The sequence below is a fragment of the Hippocampus zosterae genome, chromosome 5 (assembly GCF_025434085.1).
Source record: "Hippocampus zosterae strain Florida chromosome 5, ASM2543408v3, whole genome shotgun sequence".
NCBI classification, from domain to species: domain Eukaryota; kingdom Metazoa; phylum Chordata; class Actinopteri; order Syngnathiformes; family Syngnathidae; genus Hippocampus; species Hippocampus zosterae.
In genome coordinates, this window is record NC_067455.1 from 27597092 (window position 1) to 27615909 (window position 18818).

An 18818-nucleotide genomic window follows, 5' to 3' on the forward strand; every position below is an offset into this window, starting at 1 on the left:
ATTTTTTTTAACTCGGCCTCCGGGCCGGGGCGGGCTTCGCCCCCGGTACCTCCAGCCGCTTCTATTTACGCGCGCCGCGTTCCAACATATTCACCCCGGCCAAGAGGCCTATTCCCCGGCCCGCACCCCGCCATTGAGACTGCACGGGAATTATTATTTTTTTATCTCTCAACCTGTCCAAGAGGCCTGCTGCCCGCCGCACTCGCCGCCGGGCCGGCCCGCACCCCGCCATTGAGACTGAACGGAGATTATTATTTTTTTTAACTCGGCCTCCGGGCCGGGGCGTGCTTCGCCCCCGGTACCTCCAGCCGCTTCTATTTACGCGCGCCGCGTTCCAACATATTCACCCCGGCCAAGAGGCCTATTCCCCGGCCCGCACCCCGCCATTGAGACTGCATGGGAATTATTATTTTTTTATCTCTCAACCTGTCCAAGAGGCCTGCTGCCCGCCGCAATCGCCGCCGGGCCGGCCCGCACCCTGCCATTGAGACTGAACGGGATTATTTATTTTTTTAACTTGGCCGCCGGGCCGGGGCGGGCATCGCCCCCGGTACCTCCAGCCGCTACTATTTCCGCGGGCCGTGTTCCAACACTATTCACCCCGGCCAAGAGGCCTATTCCCCGGCCCGCACCCCGCCATTGAGACTGCACGGGAATTATTATTTTTTTATCTCTCAACCTGTCCAAGAGGCCTGCTGCCCGCCGCAATTGCCGCCGGGCCGGCCCGCACCCTGCCATTGAGACTGAACGGGAATTATTATTTTTTTATCTCTCAACCTGTCCAAGAGGCCTGCTGCCCGCCGCAATCGCCGCCGGGCCGGCCCGCACCCTGCCATTGAGACTGAACGGGGATTATTTATTTTTTTAACTTGGCCGCCGGGCCAGGGCGGGCATCGCCCCCGGTACCTCCAGCCGCTACTATTTCCGCGGGCCGTGTTCCAACACTATTCACCCCGGCCAAGAGGCCTATTCCCCGGCCCGCACCCCGCCATTGAGACTGCACGGGAATTATTATTTTTTTATCTCTCAACCTGTCCAAGAGGCCTGCTGCCCGCCGCACTCGCTGCCGGGCCGGCCCGCACCCCGCCATTGAGACTGAACGGGGATTATTATTTTTTTTAACTCGGCCTCCGGGCCGGGGCGGGCTTCGCCCCCGGTACCTCCAGCCGCTTCTATTTACGCGCGCCGCGTTCCAACATATTCACCCCGGCCAAGAGGCCTATTCCCCGGCCCGCACCCCGCCATTGAGACTGCATGGGAATTATTATTTTTTTATCTTTCAACCTGTCCAAGAGGCCTGCTGCCCGCCGCAATCGCCGCCGGGCCGGCCCGCACCCTGCCATTGAGACTGAACGGGATTATTTATTTTTTTAACTTGGCCGCCGGGCCGGGGCGGGCATCGCCCCCGGTACCTCCAGCCGCTACTATTTCCGCGGGCCGTGTTCCAACACTATTCACCCCGGCCAAGAGGCCTATTCCCCGGCCCGCACCCCGCCATTGAGACTGCACGGGAATTATTATTTTTTTATCTCTCAACCTGTCCAAGAGGCCTGCTGCCCGCCGCACTCGCCGCCGGGCCGGCCCGCACCCCGCCATTGAGACTGAACGGGGATTATTATTTTTTTTAACTCGGCCTCCGGGCCGGGGCGGGCTTCGCCCCCGGTACCTCCAGCCGCTTCTATTTACGCGCGCCGCGTTCCAACATATTCACCCCGGCCAAGAGGCCTATTCCCCGGCCCGCACCCCGCCATTGAGACTGCACGGGAATTATTATTTTTTTATCTCTCAACCTGTCCAAGAGGCCTGCTGCCCGCCGCACTCGCCGCCGGGCCGGCCCGCACCCCGCCATTGAGACTGAACAGGGATTATTATTTTTTTTAACTCGGCCTCCGGGCCGGGGCGGGCTTCGCCCCCGGTACCTCCAGCCGCTTCTATTTACGCGCGCCGCGTTCCAACATATTCACCCCGGCCAAGAGGCCTATTCCCCGGCCCGCACCCCGCCATTGAGACTGCACGGGAATTATTATTTTTTTATCTCTCAACCTGTCCAAGAGGCCTGCTGCCCGCCGCACTCGGCGCCGGGCCGGCCCGCACCCCGCCATTGAGACTGAACGGGGATTATTATTTTTTTTAACTCGGCCTCCGGGCCGGGGCGGGCTTCGCCCCCGGTACCTCCAGCCGCTTCTATTTACTCGCGCCGCGTTCCAACATATTCACCCCGGCCAAGAGGCCTATTCCCCGGCCCGCACCCCGCCATTGAGACTGCAAGGGAATTATTATTTTTTTATCTCTCAACCTGTCCAAGAGGCCTGCTGCCCGCCGCAATTGCCGCCGGGCCGGCCCGCACCCTGCCATTGAGACTGAACGGGAATTATTATTTTTTTATCTCTCAACCTGTCCAAGAGGCCTGCTGCCCGCCGCAATCGCCGCCGGGCCGGCCCGCACCCTGCCATTGAGACTGAACGGGGATTTTTTTTTTTTTTAACTTGGCCGCCGGGCCGGGGCGGGCATCGCCCCCGGTACCTCCAGCCGCTACTATTTCCGCGGGCCGTGTTCCAACACTATTCACCCCGGCCAAGAGGCCTATTCCCCGGCCCGCACCCCGCCATTGAAACTGCATGGGAATTATTATTTTTTTATCTCTCAACCTGTCCAAGAGGCCTGCTGCCCGCCGCATTCGCCGCCGGGCCGGCCCGCACCCCGCCATTGAGACTGAACGGGGATTATTATTTTTTTTAACTCGGCCTCCGGGCCGGGGCGGGCTTCGCCCCCGGTACCTCCAGCCGCTTCTATTTACGCGCGCCGCGTTCCAACATATTCACCCCGGCCAAGAGGCCTATTCCCCGGCCCGCACCCCGCCATTGAGACTTCAAGGGAATTATTATTTTTTTATCTCTCAACCTGTCCAAGAGGCCTGCTGCCCGCCGCAATTGCCGCCGGGCCGGCCCGCACCCTGCCATTGAGACTGAACGGGAATTATTATTTTTTTATCTCTCAACCTGTCCAAGAGGCCTGCTGCCCGCCGCAATCGCCGCCGGGCCGGCCCGCACCCTGCCATTGAGACTGAACGGGGATTTTTTTTTTTTTTAACTTGGCCGCCGGGCCGGGGCGGGCATCGCCCCCGGTACCTCCAGCCGCTACTATTTCCGCGGGCCGTGTTCCAACACTATTCACCCCGGCCAAGAGGCCTATTCCCCGGCCCGCACCCCGCCATTGAAACTGCATGGGAATTATTATTTTTTTATCTCTCAACCTGTCCAAGAGGCCTGCTGCCCGCCGCACTCGCCGCCGGGCCGGCCCGCACCCCGCCATTGAGACTGAACGGGGATTATTATTTTTTTTAACTCGGCCTCCGGGCCGGGGCGGGCTTCGCCCCCGGTACCTCCAGCCGCTTCTATTTACGCGCGCCGCGTTCCAACATATTCACCCCGGCCAAGAGCCCTCTTCCCCGGCCACACTCGTCCGCCGGGCCGGCCCGCACCCCGCCATTGAGACTGCACGGGAATTATTATTTTTTTATCTCTCAACCTGTCCAAGAGGCCTGCTGCCCGCCGCACTCGCCGCCGGGCCGGCCCGCACCCCGCCATTGAGACTGAACGGGGATTATTATTTTTTTTAACTCGGCCTCCGGGCCGGGGCGGGCTTCGCCCCCGGTACCTCCAGCCGCTACTATTTCCGCGGGCCGTGTTCCAACACTATTCACCCCGGCCAAGAGGCCTATTCCCCGGCCCGCACCCCGCCATTGAGACTGCACGGGAATTATTATTTTTTTATCTCTCAACCTGTCCAAGAGGCCTGCTGCCCGCCGCAATTGCCGCCGGGCCGGCCCGCACCCTGCCATTGAGACTGAACGGGAATTATTATTTTTTTATCTCTCAACCTGTCCAAGAGGCCTGCTGCCCGCCGCACTCGCCGCCGGGCCGGCCCGCACCCCGCCATTGAGACTGAACGGGGATTATTATTTTTTTTAACTCGGCCTCCGGGCCGGGGCGGGCTTCGCCCCCGGTACCTCCAGCCGCTTCTATTTACGCGCGCCGCGTTCCAACATATTCACCCCGGCCAAGAGGCCTATTCCCCGGCCCGCACCCCGCCATTGAGACTGCATGGGAATTATTATTTTTTTATCTCTCAACCTGTCCAAGAGGCCTGCTGCCCGCCGCAATTGCCGCCGGGCCGGCCCGCACCCTGCCATTGAGACTGAACGGGAATTATTATTTTTTTATCTCTCAACCTGTCCAAGAGGCCTGCTGCCCGCCGCACTCGCCGCCGGGCCGGCCCGCACCCTGCCATTGAGACTGAACGGGGATTATTTATTTTTTTAACTTGGCCGCCGGGCCGGGGCGGGCATCGCCCCCGGTACCTCCAGCCGCTACTATTTCCGCGGGCCGTGTTCCAACACTATTCACCCCGGCCAAGAGGCCTATTCCCCGGCCCGCACCCCGCCATTGAGACTGCATGGGAATTATTATTTTTTTATCTCTCAACCTGTCCAAGAGGCCTGCTGCCCGCCGCAATCGCCGCCGGGCCGGCCCGCACCCTGCCATTGAGACTGAACGGGATTATTTATTTTTTTAACTTGGCCGCCGGGCCGGGGCGGGCATCGCCCCCGGTAGCTCCAGCCGCTACTATTTCCGCGGGCCGTGTTCCAACACTATTCACCCCGGCCAAGAGGCCTATTCCCCGGCCCGCACCCCGCCATTGAGACTGCACGGGAATTATTATTTTTTTATCTCTCAACCTGTCCAAGAGGCCTGCTGCCCGCCGCACTCGCCGCCGGGCCGGCCCGCACCCCGCCATTGAGACTGAACGGGGATTATTATTTTTTTTAACTCGGCCTCCGGGCCGGGGCGGGCTTCGCCCCCGGTACCTCCAGCCGCTTCTATTTGCGCGCCGCGTTCCAACATATTCACCCCGGCCAAGAGGCCTATTCCCCGGCCCGCACCCCGCCATTGAGACTGCATGGGAATTATTATTTTTTTATCTCTCAACCTGTCCAAGAGGCCTGCTGCCCGCCGCAATCGCCGCCGGGCCGGCCCGCACCCTGCCATTGAGACTGAACGGGATTATTTATTTTTTTAACTTGGCCGCCGGGCCGGGGCGGGCATCGCCCCCGGTACCTCCAGCCGCTACTATTTCCGCGGGCCGTGTTCCAACACTATTCACCCCGGCCAAGAGGCCTATTCCCCGGCCCGCACCCCGCCATTGAGACTGCACGGGAATTATTATTTTTTTATCTCTCAACCTGTCCAAGAGGCCTGCTGCCCGCCGCACTCGCCGCCGGGCCGGCCCGCACCCCGCCATTGAGACTGAACGGGGATTATTATTTTTTTTAACTCAGCCTCCGGGCCGGGGCGGGCTTCGCCCCCGGTACCTCCAGCCGCTTCTATTTACGCGCGCCGTGTTCCAACATATTCACCCCGGCCAAGAGGCCTCTTCCCCGGCCACACTCGTCCGCCGGGCCGGACCGCACCCCGCCATTGAGACTGCACGGGAATTATTATTTTTTTATCTCTCAACCTGTCCAAGAGGCCTGCTGCCCGCCGCACTCGCCGCCGGGCCGGCCCGCACCCCGCCATTGAGACTGAACGGGGATTATTATTTTTTTTAACTCGGCCTCCGGGCCGGGGCGGGCTTCGCCCCCGGTACCTCCAGCCGCTTCTATTTACGCGCGCCGCGTTCCAACATATTCACCCCGGCCAAGAGGCCTCTTCCCCGGCCACACTCGTCCGCCGGGCCGGCCCGCACCCCGCCGTTGAGACTGCACGGGAATTATTATTTTTTTATCTCTCAACCTGTCCAAGAGGCCTGCTGCCCGCCGCACTCGCCGCCGGGCCGGACCGCACCCCGCCATTGAGACTGAACGGGATTATTATTTTTTTTAACTCGGCCTCCGGGCCGGGGCGGGCATCGCCCCCGGTACCTCCAGCCGCTACTATTTCCGCGGGCCGTGTTCCAACACTATTCACCCCGGCCAAGAGGCCTATTCCCCGGCCCGCACCCCGCCATTGAAACTGCATGGGAATTATTATTTTTTTATCTCTCAACCTGTCCAAGAGGCCTGCTGCCCGCCGCATTCGCCGCCGGGCCGGCCCGCACCCCGCCATTGAGACTGAACGGGGATTATTATTTTTTTTAACTCGGCCTCCGGGCCGGGGCGGGCTTCGCCCCCGGTACCTCCAGCCGCTTCTATTTACGCGCGCCGCGTTCCAACATATTCACCCCGGCCAAGAGGCCTATTCCCCGGCCCGCACCCCGCCATTGAGACTTCAAGGGAATTATTATTTTTTTATCTCTCAACCTGTCCAAGAGGCCTGCTGCCCGCCGCAATTGCCGCCGGGCCGGCCCGCACCCTGCCATTGAGACTGAACGGGAATTATTATTTTTTTATCTCTCAACCTGTCCAAGAGGCCTGCTGCCCGCCGCAATCGCCGCCGGGCCGGCCCGCACCCTGCCATTGAGACTGAACGGGGATTTTTTTTTTTTTTAACTTGGCCGCCGGGCCGGGGCGGGCATCGCCCCCGGTACCTCCAGCCGCTACTATTTCCGCGGGCCGTGTTCCAACACTATTCACCCCGGCCAAGAGGCCTATTCCCCGGCCCGCACCCCGCCATTGAAACTGCATGGGAATTATTATTTTTTTATCTCTCAACCTGTCCAAGAGGCCTGCTGCCCGCCGCACTCGCCGCCGGGCCGGCCCGCACCCCGCCATTGAGACTGAACGGGGATTATTATTTTTTTTAACTCGGCCTCCGGGCCGGGGCGGGCTTCGCCCCCGGTACCTCCAGCCGCTTCTATTTACGCGCGCCGCGTTCCAACATATTCACCCCGGCCAAGAGCCCTCTTCCCCGGCCACACTCGTCCGCCGGGCCGGCCCGCACCCCGCCATTGAGACTGCACGGGAATTATTATTTTTTTATCTCTCAACCTGTCCAAGAGGCCTGCTGCCCGCCGCACTCGCCGCCGGGCCGGCCCGCACCCCGCCATTGAGACTGAACGGGGATTATTATTTTTTTTAACTCGGCCTCCGGGCCGGGGCGGGCTTCGCCCCCGGTACCTCCAGCCGCTACTATTTCCGCGGGCCGTGTTCCAACACTATTCACCCCGGCCAAGAGGCCTATTCCCCGGCCCGCACCCCGCCATTGAGACTGCACGGGAATTATTATTTTTTTATCTCTCAACCTGTCCAAGAGGCCTGCTGCCCGCCGCAATTGCCGCCGGGCCGGCCCGCACCCTGCCATTGAGACTGAACGGGAATTATTATTTTTTTATCTCTCAACCTGTCCAAGAGGCCTGCTGCCCGCCGCACTCGCCGCCGGGCCGGCCCGCACCCCGCCATTGAGACTGAACGGGGATTATTATTTTTTTTAACTCGGCCTCCGGGCCGGGGCGGGCTTCGCCCCCGGTACCTCCAGCCGCTTCTATTTACGCGCGCCGCGTTCCAACATATTCACCCCGGCCAAGAGGCCTATTCCCCGGCCCGCACCCCGCCATTGAGACTGCATGGGAATTATTATTTTTTTATCTCTCAACCTGTCCAAGAGGCCTGCTGCCCGCCGCAATTGCCGCCGGGCCGGCCCGCACCCTGCCATTGAGACTGAACGGGAATTATTATTTTTTTATCTCTCAACCTGTCCAAGAGGCCTGCTGCCCGCCGCACTCGCCGCCGGGCCGGCCCGCACCCTGCCATTGAGACTGAACGGGGATTATTTATTTTTTTAACTTGGCCGCCGGGCCGGGGCGGGCATCGCCCCCGGTACCTCCAGCCGCTACTATTTCCGCGGGCCGTGTTCCAACACTATTCACCCCGGCCAAGAGGCCTATTCCCCGGCCCGCACCCCGCCATTGAGACTGCATGGGAATTATTATTTTTTTATCTCTCAACCTGTCCAAGAGGCCTGCTGCCCGCCGCAATCGCCGCCGGGCCGGCCCGCACCCTGCCATTGAGACTGAACGGGATTATTTATTTTTTTAACTTGGCCGCCGGGCCGGGGCGGGCATCGCCCCCGGTACCTCCAGCCGCTACTATTTCCGCGGGCCGTGTTCCAACACTATTCACCCCGGCCAAGAGGCCTATTCCCCGGCCCGCACCCCGCCATTGAGACTGCACGGGAATTATTATTTTTTTATCTCTCAACCTGTCCAAGAGGCCTGCTGCCCGCCGCACTCGCCGCCGGGCCGGCCCGCACCCCGCCATTGAGACTGAACGGGGATTATTATTTTTTTTAACTCGGCCTCCGGGCCGGGGCGGGCTTCGCCCCCGGTACCTCCAGCCGCTTCTATTTGCGCGCCGCGTTCCAACATATTCACCCCGGCCAAGAGGCCTATTCCCCGGCCCGCACCCCGCCATTGAGACTGCATGGGAATTATTATTTTTTTATCTCTCAACCTGTCCAAGAGGCCTGCTGCCCGCCGCAATCGCCGCCGGGCCGGCCCGCACCCTGCCATTGAGACTGAACGGGATTATTTATTTTTTTAACTTGGCCGCCGGGCCGGGGCGGGCATCGCCCCCGGTACCTCCAGCCGCTACTATTTCCGCGGGCCGTGTTCCAACACTATTCACCCCGGCCAAGAGGCCTATTCCCCGGCCCGCACCCCGCCATTGAGACTGCACGGGAATTATTATTTTTTTATCTCTCAACCTGTCCAAGAGGCCTGCTGCCCGCCGCACTCGCCGCCGGGCCGGCCCGCACCCCGCCATTGAGACTGAACGGGGATTATTATTTTTTTTAACTCAGCCTCCGGGCCGGGGCGGGCTTCGCCCCCGGTACCTCCAGCCGCTTCTATTTACGCGCGCCGTGTTCCAACATATTCACCCCGGCCAAGAGGCCTCTTCCCCGGCCACACTCGTCCGCCGGGCCGGACCGCACCCCGCCATTGAGACTGCACGGGAATTATTATTTTTTTATCTCTCAACCTGTCCAAGAGGCCTGCTGCCCGCCGCACTCGCCGCCGGGCCGGCCCGCACCCCGCCATTGAGACTGAACGGGGATTATTATTTTTTTTAACTCGGCCTCCGGGCCGGGGCGGGCTTCGCCCCCGGTACCTCCAGCCGCTTCTATTTACGCGCGCCGCGTTCCAACATATTCACCCCGGCCAAGAGGCCTCTTCCCCGGCCACACTCGTCCGCCGGGCCGGCCCGCACCCCGCCGTTGAGACTGCACGGGAATTATTATTTTTTTATCTCTCAACCTGTCCAAGAGGCCTGCTGCCCGCCGCACTCGCCGCCGGGCCGGACCGCACCCCGCCATTGAGACTGAACGGGATTATTATTTTTTTTAACTCGGCCTCCGGGCCGGGGCGGGCTTCGCCCCCGGTACCTCCAGCCGCTTCTATTTACGCGCGCCGCGTTCCAACATATTCACCCCGGCCAAGAGGCCTATTCCCCGGCCCGCACCCCGCCATTGAGACTGCACGGGAATTATTATTTTTTTATCTCTCAACCTGTCCAAGAGGCCTGCTGCCCGCCGCACTCGCCGCCGGGCCGGCCCGCACCCCGCCATTGAGACTGAACGGGGATTATTATTTTTTTTAACTCGGCCTCCGGGCCGGGGCGGGCTTCGCCCCCGGTACCTCCAGCCGCTTCTATTTACGCGCGCTGCGTTCCAACATATTCACCCCGGCCAAGAGGCCTATTCCCCGGCCCGCACCCCGCCATTGAGACTGCACGGGAATTATTATTTTTTTATCTCTCAACCTGTCCAAGAGGCCTGCTGCACGCCGCACTCGCCGCCGGGCCGGCCCGCACCCCGCCATTGAGACTGAACGGGGATTATTATTTTTTTTAACTCGGCCTCCGGGCCGGGGCGTGCTTCGCCCCCGGTACCTCCAGCCGCTTCTATTTACGCGCGCCGCGTTCCAACATATTCACCCCGGCCAAGAGGCCTATTCCCCGGCCCGCACCCCGCCATTGAGACTGCATGGGAATTATTATTTTTTTATCTCTCAACCTGTCCAAGAGGCCTGCTGCCCGCCGCAATCGCCGCCGGGCCGGCCCGCACCCTGCCATTGAGACTGAACGGGATTATTTATTTTTTTAACTTGGCCGCCGGGCCGGGGCGGGCATCGCCCCCGGTACCTCCAGCCGCTACTATTTCCGCGGGCCGTGTTCCAACACTATTCACCCCGGCCAAGAGGCCTATTCCCCGGCCCGCACCCCGCCATTGAGACTGCACGGGAATTATTATTTTTTTATCTCTCAACCTGTCCAAGAGGCCTGCTGCCCGCCGCAATTGCCGCCGGGCCGGCCCGCACCCTGCCATTGAGACTGAACGGGAATTATTATTTTTTTATCTCTCAACCTGTCCAAGAGGCCTGCTGCCCGCCGCACTCGCCGCCGGGCCGGCCCGCACCCCGCCATTGAGACTGAACGGGGATTATTATTTTTTTTAACTCGGCCTCCGGGCCGGGGCGGGCTTCGCCCCCGGTACCTCCAGCCGCTTCTATTTACGCGCGCCGCGTTCCAACATATTCACCCCGGCCAAGAGGCCTATTCCCCGGCCCGCACCCCGCCATTGAGACTGCATGGGAATTATTATTTTTTTATCTCTCAACCTGTCCAAGAGGCCTGCTGCCCGCCGCAATTGCCGCCGGGCCGGCCCGCACCCTGCCATTGAGACTGAACGGGAATTATTATTTTTTTATCTCTCAACCTGTCCAAGAGGCCTGCTGCCCGCCGCACTCGCCGCCGGGCCGGCCCGCACCCTGCCATTGAGACTGAACGGGGATTATTTATTTTTTTAACTTGGCCGCCGGGCCGGGGCGGGCATCGCCCCCGGTACCTCCAGCCGCTACTATTTCCGCGGGCCGTGTTCCAACACTATTCACCCCGGCCAAGAGGCCTATTCCCCGGCCCGCACCCCGCCATTGAGACTGCATGGGAATTATTATTTTTTTATCTCTCAACCTGTCCAAGAGGCCTGCTGCCCGCCGCAATCGCCGCCGGGCCGGCCCGCACCCTGCCATTGAGACTGAACGGGATTATTTATTTTTTTAACTTGGCCGCCGGGCCGGGGCGGGCATCGCCCCCGGTACCTCCAGCCGCTACTATTTCCGCGGGCCGTGTTCCAACACTATTCACCCCGGCCAAGAGGCCTATTCCCCGGCCCGCACCCCGCCATTGAGACTGCACGGGAATTATTATTTTTTTATCTCTCAACCTGTCCAAGAGGCCTGCTGCCCGCCGCACTCGCCGCCGGGCCGGCCCGCACCCCGCCATTGAGACTGAACGGGGATTATTATTTTTTTTAACTCGGCCTCCGGGCCGGGGCGGGCTTCGCCCCCGGTACCTCCAGCCGCGTTCCAACATATTCACCCCGGCCAAGAGGCCTATTCCCCGGCCCGCACCCCGCCATTGAGACTGCATGGGAATTATTATTTTTTTATCTCTCAACCTGTCCAAGAGGCCTGCTGCCCGCCGCAATCGCCGCCGGGCCGGCCCGCACCCTGCCATTGAGACTGAACGGGATTATTTATTTTTTTAACTTGGCCGCCGGGCCGGGGCGGGCATCGCCCCCGGTACCTCCAGCCGCTACTATTTCCGCGGGCCGTGTTCCAACACTATTCACCCCGGCCAAGAGGCCTATTCCCCGGCCCGCACCCCGCCATTGAGACTGCACGGGAATTATTATTTTTTTATCTCTCAACCTGTCCAAGAGGCCTGCTGCCCGCCGCACTCGCCGCCGGGCCGGCCCGCACCCCGCCATTGAGACTGAACGGGGATTATTATTTTTTTTAACTCAGCCTCCGGGCCGGGGCGGGCTTCGCCCCCGGTACCTCCAGCCGCTTCTATTTACGCGCGCCGTGTTCCAACATATTCACCCCGGCCAAGAGGCCTCTTCCCCGGCCACACTCGTCCGCCGGGCCTTACCGCACCCCGCCATTGAGACTGCACGGGAATTATTATTTTTTTATCTCTCAACCTGTCCAAGAGGCCTGCTGCCCGCCGCACTCGCCGCCGGGCCGGCCCGCACCCCGCCATTGAGACTGAACGGGGATTATTATTTTTTTTAACTCGGCCTCCGGGCCGGGGCGGGCTTCGCCCCCGGTACCTCCAGCCGCTTCTATTTACGCGCGCCGCGTTCCAACATATTCACCCCGGCCAAGAGGCCTCTTCCCCGGCCACACTCGTCCGCCGGGCCGGCCCGCACCCCGCCGTTGAGACTGCACGGGAATTATTTTTTTTTTATCTCTCAACCTGTCCAAGAGGCCTGCTGCCCGCCGCACTCGCCGCCGGGCCGGACCGCACCCCGCCATTGAGACTGAACGGGATTATTATTTTTTTTAACTCGGCCTCCGGGCCGGGGCGGGCTTCGCCCCCGGTACCTCCAGCCGCTTCTATTTACGCGCGCCGCGTTCCAACATATTCACCCCGGCCAAGAGGCCTATTCCCCGGCCCGCACCCCGCCATTGAGACTGCACGGGAATTATTATTTTTTTATCTCTCAACCTGTCCAAGAGGCCTGCTGCCCGCCGCACTCGCCGCCGGGCCGGCCCGCACCCCGCCATTGAGACTGAACGGAGATTATTATTTTTTTTAACTCGGCCTCCGGGCCGGGGCGTGCTTCGCCCCCGGTACCTCCAGCCGCTTCTATTTACGCGCGCCGCGTTCCAACATATTCACCCCGGCCAAGAGGCCTATTCCCCGGCCCGCACCCCGCCATTGAGACTGCATGGGAATTATTATTTTTTTATCTCTCAACCTGTCCAAGAGGCCTGCTGCCCGCCGCAATCGCCGCCGGGCCGGCCCGCACCCTGCCATTGAGACTGAACGGGATTATTTATTTTTTTAACTTGGCCGCCGGGCCGGGGCGGGCATCGCCCCCGGTACCTCCAGCCGCTACTATTTCCGCGGGCCGTGTTCCAACACTATTCACCCCGGCCAAGAGGCCTATTCCCCGGCCCGCACCCCGCCATTGAGACTGCACGGGAATTATTATTTTTTTATCTCTCAACCTGTCCAAGAGGCCTGCTGCCCGCCGCAATTGCCGCCGGGCCGGCCCGCACCCTGCCATTGAGACTGAACGGGAATTATTATTTTTTTATCTCTCAACCTGTCCAAGAGGCCTGCTGCCCGCCGCAATCGCCGCCGGGCCGGCCCGCACCCTGCCATTGAGACTGAACGGGGATTATTTATTTTTTTAACTTGGCCGCCGGGCCAGGGCGGGCATCGCCCCCGGTACCTCCAGCCGCTACTATTTCCGCGGGCCGTGTTCCAACACTATTCACCCCGGCCAAGAGGCCTATTCCCCGGCCCGCACCCCGCCATTGAGACTGCACGGGAATTATTATTTTTTTATCTCTCAACCTGTCCAAGAGGCCTGCTGCCCGCCGCACTCGCTGCCGGGCCGGCCCGCACCCCGCCATTGAGACTGAACGGGGATTATTATTTTTTTTAACTCGGCCTCCGGGCCGGGGCGGGCTTCGCCCTCCAGCCGCTTCTATTTACGCGCGCCGCGTTCCAACATATTCACCCCGGCCAAGAGGCCTATTCCCCGGCCCGCACCCCGCCATTGAGACTGCATGGGAATTATTATTTTTTTATCTCTCAACCTGTCCAAGAGGCCTGCTGCCCGCCGCAATCGCCGCCGGGCCGGCCCGCACCCTGCCATTGAGACTGAACGGGATTATTTATTTTTTTAACTTGGCCGCCGGGCCGGGGCGGGCATCGCCCCCGGTACCTCCAGCCGCTACTATTTCCGCGGGCCGTGTTCCAACACTATTCACCCCGGCCAAGAGGCCTATTCCCCGGCCCGCACCCCGCCATTGAGACTGCACGGGAATTATTATTTTTTTATCTCTCAACCTGTCCAAGAGGCCTGCTGCCCGCCGCACTCGCCGCCGGGCCGGCCCGCACCCCGCCATTGAGACTGAACGGGGATTATTATTTTTTTTAACTCGGCCTCCGGGCCGGGGCGGGCTTCGCCCCCGGTACCTCCAGCCGCTTCTATTTACGCGCGCCGCGTTCCAACATATTCACCCCGGCCAAGAGGCCTATTCCCCGGCCCGCACCCCGCCATTGAGACTGCACGGGAATTATTATTTTTTTATCTCTCAACCTGTCCAAGAGGCCTGCTGCCCGCCGCACTCGCCGCCGGGCCGGCCCGCACCCCGCCATTGAGACTGAACAGGGATTATTATTTTTTTTAACTCGGCCTCCGGGCCGGGGCGGGCTTCGCCCCCGGTACCTCCAGCCGCTTCTATTTACGCGCGCCGCGTTCCAACATATTCACCCCGGCCAAGAGGCCTATTCCCCGGCCCGCACCCCGCCATTGAGACTGCACGGGAATTATTATTTTTTTATCTCTCAACCTGTCCAAGAGGCCTGCTGCCCGCCGCACTCGGCGCCGGGCCGGCCCGCACCCCGCCATTGAGACTGAACGGGGATTATTATTTTTTTTAACTCGGCCTCCGGGCCGGGGCGGGCTTCGCCCCCGGTACCTCCAGCCGCTTCTATTTACGCGCGCCACGTTCCAACATATTCACCCCGGCCAAGAGGCCTATTCCCCGGCCCGCACCCCGCCATTGAGACTGCAAGGGAATTATTATTTTTTTATCTCTCAACCTGTCCAAGAGGCCTGCTGCCCGCCGCAATTGCCGCCGGGCCGGCCCGCACCCTGCCATTGAGACTGAACGGGAATTATTATTTTTTTATCTCTCAACCTGTCCAAGAGGCCTGCTGCCCGCCGCAATCGCCGCCGGGCCGGCCCGCACCCTGCCATTGAGACTGAACGGGGATTTTTTTTTTTTTTAACTTGGCCGCCGGGCCGGGGCGGGCATCGCCCCCGGTACCTCCAGCCGCTACTATTTCCGCGGGCCGTGTTCCAACACTATTCACCCCGGCCAAGAGGCCTATTCCCCGGCCCGCACCCCGCCATTGAAACTGCATGGGAATTATTATTTTTTTATCTCTCAACCTGTCCAAGAGGCCTGCTGCCCGCCGCACTCGCCGCCGGGCCGGCCCGCACCCCGCCATTGAGACTGAACGGGGATTATTATTTTTTTTAACTCGGCCTCCGGGCCGGGGCGGGCTTCGCCCCCGGTACCTCCAGCCGCTTCTATTTACGCGCGCCGCGTTCCAACATATTCACCCCGGCCAAGAGGCCTATTCCCCGGCCCGCACCCCGCCATTGAGACTGCACGGGAATTATTATTTTTTTTATCTCTCAACCTGTCCAAGAGGCCTGCTGCCCGCCGCACTCGCCGCCGGGCCGGCCCGCACCCCGCCATTGAGACTGAACGGGGATTATTATTTTTTTTAACTCGGCCTGCGGGCCGGGGCGGGCTTCGCCCCCGGTACCTCCAGCCGCTTCTATTTACACGCGCCGCGTTCCAACATATTCACCCCGGCCAAGAGGCCTATTCCCCGGCCCGCACCCCGCCATTGAGACTGCATGGGAATTATTATTTTTTTATCTCTCAACCTGTCCAAGAGGCCTGCTGCCCGCCGCAATTGCCGCCGGGCCGGCCCGCACCCTGCCATTGAGACTGAACGGGAATTATTATTTTTTTATCTCTCAACCTGTCCAAGAGGCCTGCTGCCCGCCGCACTCGCCGCCGGGCCGGCCCGCACCCTGCCATTGAGACTGAACGGGGATTATTTATTTTTTTAACTTGGCCGCCGGGCCGGGGCGGGCATCGCCCCCGGTACCTCCAGCCGCTACTATTTCCGCGGGCCGTGTTCCAACACTATTCACCCCGGCCAAGAGGCCTATTCCCCGGCCCGCACCCCGCCATTGAGACTGCATGGGAATTATTATTTTTTTATCTCTCAACCTGTCCAAGAGGCCTGCTGCCCGCCGCAATCGCCGCCGGGCCGGCCCGCACCCTGCCATTGAGACTGAACGGGATTATTTATTTTTTTAACTTGGCCGCCGGGCCGGGGCGGGAATCGCCCCCGGTACCTCCAGCCGCTACTATTTCCGCGGGCCGTGTTCCAACACTATTCACCCCGGCCAAGAGGCCTATTCCCCGGCCCGCACCCCGCCATTGAGACTGCACGGGAATTATTATTTTTTTATCTCTCAACCTGTCCAAGAGGCCTGCTGCCCGCCGCACTCGCCGCCGGGCCGGCCCGCACCCCGCCATTGAGACTGAACGGGGATTATTATTTTTTTTAACTCGGCCTCCGGGCCGGGGCGGGCTTCGCCCCCGGTACCTCCAGCCGCTTCTATTTACGCGCGCCGCGTTCCAACATATTCACCCCGGCCAAGAGGCCTATTCCCCGGCCCGCACCCCGCCATTGAGACTGCATGGGAATTATTATTTTTTTATCTCTCAACCTGTCCAAGAGGCCTGCTGCCCGCCGCAATCGCCGCCGGGCCGGCCCGCACCCTGCCATTGAGACTGAACGGGATTATTTATTTTTTTAACTCGGCCTCAGGGCCGGGGCGGGCTTCGCCCCCGGTACCTCCAGCCGCTTCTATTTACGCGCGCCGTGTTCCAACATATTCACCCCGGCCAAGAGGCCTCTTCCCCGGCCACACTCGTCCGCCGGGCCGGCCCGCACCCTGCCATTGAGACTGCACGGGAATTATTATTTTTTTTATCTCTCAACCTGTCCAAGAGGCCTGCTGCCCGCCGCACTCGCCGCCGGGCCGGCCCGCACCCCGCCATTGAGACTGAACGGGGATTATTATTTTTTTTAACTCGGCCTCCGGGCCGGGGCGGGCTTCGCCCCCGGTACCTCCAGCCGCTTCTATTTACGCGCGCCGCGTTCCAACATATTCACCCCGGCCAAGAGGCCTCTTCCCCGGCCACACTCGTCCGCCGGGCCGGCCCGCACCCCGCCGTTGAGACTGCACGGGAATTATTATTTTTTTATCTCTCAACCTGTCCAAGAGGCCTGCTGCCCGCCGCACTCGCCGCCGGGCCGGACCGCACCCCGCCATTGAGACTGAACGGGATTATTATTTTTTTTAACTCGGCCTCCGGGCCGGGGCGGGCTTCGCCCCCGGTACCTCCAGCCGCTTCTATTTACGCGCGCCGCGTTCCAACATATTCACCCCGGCCAAGAGGCCTATTCCCCGGCCCGCACCCCGCCATTGAGACTGCACGGGAATTATTATTTTTTTATCTCTCAGCCTGTCCAAGAGGCCTGCTGCCCGCCGCACTCGCCGCCGGGCCGGCCCGCACCCCGCCATTGAGACTGAACGGGGATTATTTTTTTTTTTAACTCGGCCTACGGGCCGGGGCGGGCTTCGCCCCCGGTACCTCCAGCCGCTTCTATTTACGCGTGCCGCGTTCCAACATATTCACCCCGGCCAAGAGGCCTATTCCCCGGCCCGCACCCCGCCATTGAGACTGCATGGGAATTATTATTTTTTTATCTCTCAACCTGTCCAAGAGGCCTGCTGCCCGCCGCAATCGCCGCCGGGCCGGCCCGCACCCTGCCATTGAGACTGAACGGGATTATTTATTTTTTTAACTTGGCCGCCGGGCCGGGGCGGGCATCGCCCCCGGTACCTCCAGCCGCTACTATTTCCGCGGGCCGTGTTCCAACACTATTCACCCCGGCCAAGAGGCCTATTCCCCGGCCCGCACCCCGCCATTGAGACTGCACGGGAATTATTATTTTTTTATCTCTCAACCTGTCCAAGAGGCCTGCTGCCCGCCGCACTCGCCGCCGGGCCGGCCCGCACCCCGCCATTGAGACTGAACGGGGATTATTATTTTTTTTAACTCGGCCTCCGGGCCGGGGCGGGCTTCGCCCCCGGTACCTCCAGCCGCTTCTATTTACGCGCGCCGCGTTCCAACATATTCACCCCGGCCAAGAGGCCTATTCCCCGGCCCGCACCCCGCCATTGAGACTGCAAGGGAATTATTATTTTTTTATCTCTCAACCTGTCCAAGAGGCCTGCTGCCCGCCGCAATTGCCGCCGGGCCGGCCCGCACCCTGCCATTGAGACTGAACGGGAATTATTATTTTTTTATCTCTCAACCTGTCCAAGAGGCCTGCTGCCCGCCGCAATCGCCGCCGGGCCGGCCCGCACCCTGCCATTGAGACTGAACGGGATTATTTATTTTTTTAACTCGGCCTCCGGGCCGGGGCGGGCTTCGCCCCCGGTACCTCCAGCCGCTTCTATTTACGCGCGCCGCGTTCCAACATATTCACCCCGGCCAAGAGGCCTATTCCCCGGCCCACACCCCGCCATTGAGACTGCATGGGAATTATTATTTTTTTATCTCTCAACCTGTCCAAGAGGCCTGCTGCCCGCCGCAATCGCCGCCGGGCCGGCCCGCACCCTGCCATTGAGACTGAACGGGGATTATTTATTTTTTTAACTTGGCCGCCGTGCCGGGGCGGGCATCGCCCCCGGTACCTCCAGCCGCTACTATTTCCGCGGGCCGTGTTCCAACACTATTCACCCCGGCCAAGAGGCCTATTCCCCGGCCCGCACCCCGCCATTGAGACTGCACGGGAATTATTATTTTTTTATCTCTCAACCTGTCCAAGAGGCCTGCTGCCCGCCGCACTCGCCGCCGGGCCGGCCCACACCCTGCCATTGAGACTGAACGGGGATTATTTATTTTTTTAACTTGGCCGCCGGCCCGGGGCGGGCATCGCCCCCGGTACCTCCAGCCGCTACTATTTCCGCGGGCCGTGTTCCAACACTATTCACCCCGGCCAAGAGGCCTATTCCCCGGCCCGCACCCCGCCATTGAGACTGCATGGGAATTATTATTTTTTTATCTCTCAACCTGTCCAAGAGGCCTGCTGCCCGCCGCAATCGCCGCCGGGCCGGCCCGCACCCTGCCATTGAGACTGAACGGGAATTATTATTTTTTTATCTCTCAACCTGTCCAAGAGGCCTGCTGCCCGC